The sequence below is a fragment of the Benincasa hispida genome, chromosome 1, assembly GCF_009727055.1.
Source record: "Benincasa hispida cultivar B227 chromosome 1, ASM972705v1, whole genome shotgun sequence".
Classification (NCBI taxonomy): Eukaryota; Viridiplantae; Streptophyta; class Magnoliopsida; order Cucurbitales; family Cucurbitaceae; genus Benincasa; species Benincasa hispida.
The window spans coordinates 32,026,959-32,033,238 of NC_052349.1; positions in this window are offsets into that span (position 1 = coordinate 32,026,959).

Sequence of the window (6,280 nt, forward strand, 5' to 3'; positions counted from 1 at the left end):
AATATTTTATTTATATTATTTTGGTACCTTTAATCCTTTAGGGATATATTAGTAAAAGATTCATATAAATGTACAATAACTACATTATAAGATGCATGTTAAACTTTTTATGTACAGTTAGATAAATTAAATATATCATGGTATTGTATCCACTATAGGATAGTATGTCTCCTCATAATCAATACCAGTTCTTTGCGAGAATTATTGTGGAACTTGTCTCGATTTATATATTGCGACCCTATTCTATTTATTTTTCTTACAAATACTCACTTGTATCTCACATATTTGACATTCTTTAATGCTTAGACTACTGGTTCTTACGATTTGAAAAATGAATTTATTTCTATTGGATTGTTTCTTTCCACATAAGTCAATCCTTTCTATGTCACGACATTTTTAATATATCTGAGTATATTATACTCAGTTTCATAAAGAATATCGTGAGCAACATTGTATGCAAAAATGTTATCAACTTATTTAAGTATGGTTCCATCTTTTTCTTGTCATGACATATAATAACAATTAGATTGTGTAGTAAATAATCCACCCGTCAGGGGTTCAAAGTATTTTATTTAATTTATGTTTCCAACTTTTCCTTAACTCTTCCCCTTAACGTTGAAAAATTTGTCTCGTTAATAACATATAAATTGTGTAGTAAACAATCCATCTGTTAGGGGTTCATAGTAATTAATTGATGTAAAATCATTTCAACATGGATTTTAATTGCTCCATCATCTTAATTGTTGTTGTGAAACAATTTAAACATTTACTGCATATCTTGATGAAATATATTTAACATATGGACATAAGTTCATTAGTCATTGATTGAGTATACACAATAACATGATCTCATACAGATCTAGAAGTTTTGCTAGTTGAACATAAGCTACATGATGTTTAACACTTATCCCGATCAATTATCAAATATTTGGGATGCAAACTCACTAGCATTATCAAAACAAAATAATAAGTATATATGTGACAATAAAAATCATAAAAGCATGAATGTGTTCCGAAAGTAAGAAAGGTTCAATTTCAATTTTAGTTAGTGAGAGTTTGATAATTAATCTCTTTAGAACACGACACCATGAGAATTTATTAGATGGAAGAATCTTCTAGTTCTCAATGGATGTCAATGTATATTCTCTATAATTATTTTCACTATTGAACCAAAATGACTCATCATGTCAAAGGAAAATATATTTGGATCAATGAACTTCAGGTTCATTGTTGCATATATTTCAACTACCTAAATATAGTGAATACAATTTAGAAGGAAATACATAACTTTTCTACATGCACTTCCCATGGAAGACAATAGAGATAGTATATAAATATCATATGTCATTCTTATTATCAATCTTTCTTGATGATATATTATAACGTATACCTTCCAAATTTACAAAACTTCTCTTTTATTTACAAGAGAATAAAGTATATCAATTATCAATTTTGCTCCCCTGGCAAAATATTGTTTTCTTTTTCAAAATCTTTAATTAAGTCTACAGGACTTAATATCATACACTACAAGAAAAAGAGATATCCAGACGCTAAACACAACCATCGGCAGTTCAATCGTTGGGAGATATACTATCTCTAGATGTCATACAAAAATCGTCAGGAGTTACTTATCACTCCCGATGTTGGTTACATTTTGTTGGGAGTCATGACCTAACTCCCGACGGGTAAGTTACCTGTCGGGAGTTACGCATAACTCTCGACGCCATTTCAATTTCGTCGGAGAGTACACGCTGGGTTTTACTTTACATATGACCTAACTCACTGAAGGTATTTTATATGCTCGTCGGGAGTTTAGGTACTAATTCCCAATGATATATAGTACGCATCAGGAGTTATAACGCTAAATAAGCGATCTGAAATATTCGACTCTACTTCTCTTCTTCCCCCCCCGCCCCCCCCGCTCTTGCTTTTCATCCCTTCTGCCTCTCCCTTTGCTCCGTCGATCAAAAATCGATTTGCGTTGAACGTCGTCGTGGAATGCCTTCTTCCACCGTCAAATGTTATCTTTAGAGCAAGTCAAACACCTTCTTCTGCCGTTGAAAAAGATGATTTTTCACCGTCGAACGCCTCCCCTCCATCCTCTACCATCAAACGTCTCCCCTCCGCCGTGAAGCGCCTACTTCAGGTAATTTCTCTCTATTTGAATCAATTTTATGAGTTGTATGAACTGTTTTTTAGGTAATATTGTTATAGATTAAAAAATCCTATGATTTGGGCTTTGAGTTAAGGGAACCTTAAGGCTAGTTGTGATAATGAATCAATTTGAGCTTGAACTTGAGCTTGAGCCTGAGCTTAAAAAAGGAAATTATTGGCATTTAGAATAACTTTGGTTTTCTAATTGAGCAATTCTTAGATCTCTCTTTTGGTTTGTAAGAAGTTATAGTTGAGTTCTGGATTGTGATTATGAACGATGGAATTTTGGCTTCTTTTTGTGGGAGTCTGTTGTAGGTTTGAAAGATGAGTTTGATGAGTCTATGTGAAATGTGCAATGTTGAGCACAATTTGACTTATTAATAAATTGTCTGAAAGTTAAACATTTGTAGTTGAGAAACGCATCCATATGTCTCTTATAATTCTATTCTTATTTCTATGAGTATATATAAGCCTCTAAAAGCTAACCACCATTCTTTATCTACACAACACAGGTTATAATTTATTTTGGATTATAAGTTGGGTAAAAAAAGATTTATTTTTAAGGATGAATAAAGAATGGATAAAACTTAGAAATAAGTTATCGGTCGAGTGTAGAGAAGAAGTATCCCAATTTTTAGAAGTGATGAAGTTTCATGTTAATGATTTCGGATGAACAAGATGCCCATGCAAGAATTATATGAATTCAATGTGGGAATCATTAGAGGGTGTGGAGCAACATCTACTAATATATGAAATATCTCCCTCATACTGTGAATGGGTTATCATGGAGAGCCAATCAGCTTAGCTAGAGATTTTGAATGTCATACAACTTATTCATTACATAATCATGAAGAAACTAACATAGAATGTAATGTTGTGAAAGAAAATAAAATGTTGAATATTATAAACGATCTACAAGTTTCAATTGAAAACAAAGACGCAAATGAAGAAGGGATTGAGAATAAAATATCCTCTAATGGTCGAGAAAGAGATACCACAAACTTATTTAGGATTTAATGGCTGAAGCAAGTAATGAACTATACCCTGATTGTTTGCAATTTTCGTTCTTGAACTTTTTAGGGAAGTTGATGCATATCAAAATTCTAAATGGATGAAGTAACAAATCGTTTGACATGTTGTTAGAATTGTTATATATGATTACTTCATTATCTAGTCGCTAATATATTGTTATCCTTCAGTTATGGTAGCAAAGTAGTTATGTCTTACTAATGGCTATCCTGCAATTATGGTAGCCAAACAACTGGATTTTGATGTGTTTTCTGGAGTTTGTGTGTTTCTGGATGTTTATGAAATTTGAATGTTGTGTAGGGTGGGTTGAGATTAGTTATACTTGTTTTGGAGTTCAACTTGGAATTTTTTGTTTGTTTGTGGAAGAATATGAATTTTGAATGTTGTGTGAGATGGATTGAGATTAGTTATCTTTCTTTTGGAGTTCAACTTGTGGTTTTTGTGTGTTTGTGGAGGTTTAAGGTTGAGAATATGTAGTCTTGGAAGTATGCTGATTTTTTTATATTGTAGGATTGTAGAATTTATCTTATGGCTTTTGTTTGTTTATGAAAGTTTATGAATTTTGAATGTTGTGTGGGACATGTTGAGATTAGTTATCTTTCTTTTGGAGTTCAACTTGTGGTTTTTGTGTATTTGTGGAGGTTTAAGGTTGAGAACATGTAGAAGTTTGTTGATTTTCTTTATTTTGTAGAATTGTAGGATTCATCTTATAACTTTTATTTGTTTGTGGAAGTTAATAAATTTTGAATGTTGTGTGGAATGGGTTGAGATTAGTTATCTTTCTTCTGAAGTTCAACTTGTGGTTTTTGTGTATTTGTGGAGGTTTAAGGTTGAGAACATGTAGTCTTGGGAGTGTATCGATTTTCTTTATTTTATAGGATTATAGGATTCATCTTATGACTTTTGTTTATTTGTGGAAATTAATGAATTTTGAATGTTATGTGGAGTGGGTTAAGATTAGTTTTCATATGAGGGGTTGAGAGTTCTTTTTACATTTAGTCTTCATATATACAAAAATGTTTTCTAATTAATGTAATTGTAGATAAACAACTATTTTGGAGATGTTGTTTGGAGATGTTGTTGGAGATGCCATTTGGAGATGTCATCACACTTTCTTCTATGTATTCGTCAAGACATATTCGTTTTGTAGACCATCTTTGCCAATTTTCTCTCTTTTGTGTAATAAAGGATATTGTCAACTTTGTTTTTGTTTTTTTATTTGCATGTGAATACATTTTGTTCTTTATGTATTTGATTTGCTTAATAATGTTCTAAATTTTAGGTTATTTAGATCAAAATTAAAAAAAAAAACAAAAAAAAGCTTGGATAGTACATTATTTCCCAATGAGGGCGTCGAGAGTTCTATTATATCTCGGCGGCTAGTCAATCATTGGGAGTTTGATTTCAGAAACTAAGTTTCTGAATCAAACTCTTAAACTCCCAACGATGGTAATATCGTCGGGAGATCAGGGAACTTCTGACGGATGAATACATCTGTCAGGAGTAAATAAACTCCCGACATTGTACATGAGGCGTTAGGAATTGTTCTAACTCCCGACGTTGTACATGAGGTGTTCGGAATTGTTCTAACTCCCAACGGTGTGCATTTGCACGTCAGGAGATGGTTTCCCGACGAGTATATCCTGACCAAACTTTCAACGCGTTATTTACCATTTTCTGGTGATTCAGAGCGTTGGGAAAGTGGCGTTTTCTTGTAGTGATATTTGATTTTTCAGTTCAAGCATTTGAATTTTTTAAAACATATTCTCTACTTTTAAGTATGCATATATATATTATATGTAAAACATAAATATTATTTGTTCTTATTCTCTTCAGGATATTTAAAAGAAACCAAAATATATCGTATACAAAATTTCAAAAACAATAATAATCTCTTCAAGAGTTTCAAAGAAACTTATAACATAATATCATAAATTTTTCATTATTTGAACCCAACCAACTCAAAAGTGTTGATAACCCAACCCAAACTGTACAGGTTGGGTTGAGTTCGGGTCATCGGTTTTTTCAACACCCCTATTATCTTTTGAGAAGCTTTCATGAAGAAAATATATTCTCCCACCACACCTCTACCTTCAACAGGAGAGGATTCTAATCCTTGTATAGTTGCTAATTTGGTTAAGTTTCTCTTCTTCTCAAATAGTTGGTATATATAAACTGTAATGGTAATATGGAACATGTTTTACGTTGATGCACCAATTCCCGGCTCAGTACCAATTTGGTTGACCTCATTTGTTTTCTGTGCCAGGATGTACCGTGAAACAATTACATTTATGAGAAAGCATCTGCGCTATGAACAAGAAGTCTTAACACATGCTAGTCTTGCATGTACTTATCATTTGAAGGTATTTGAACATTTTATGTTTTTTCTTCTCTATTCTTTTTCATGTTTTACTTGTCAATGAAGTTTTTAAATATGTATAGTATTTTGTTTTTCTAGTGTTATTTTAGTGCATGTGCATGTTAAATCAATTTTTAAGTAACTTAAGTCATGTGAGAATCAACATCATAAAATGGATTGGAAATGCTCTCTAATTTCCATTATGTTACAACACTTTTTTGTTGTTTTTTGGGGAGAGGGGGTGGGGGTAGCGGGTTGAACAGGATTATTTTCGAACACCCTTGAGTATATGGTTTAAGCATTGCTAATTTTGTGTCTAAATTTCTTAAAATAAAATTCCCTTTGTCCTTTTATGCAAGTTCATTTCACTGCAGCCATTACATACTACCACAAGGTAAGTTTGTACTGACTTGGTTTTCGTTTCATTCGGTTCTGCATTCTTAATTACCTTACAAATGTGACCTATCATATTTACTGATTAGTGTACCTTCGACATAAGTGTTATTGTTTTAGTTGTGGGAAGAAATTTTGGTAGTTATGTGAGTCATAGGAGAGCATTGTTATTAACCTATCGGGGAATATTACGTTAACTTATCATAAATAATGTCTCATGAGAGGGACATCAAAGTTATGAAATTCGATGCTAGTTAATTGGGACATCAAAGTTATGAAATAAGATGCTAGTTAATTGAGTCTAGCATATTTGTAGTTGGATGGTATTAGTGGCATTATCATGCA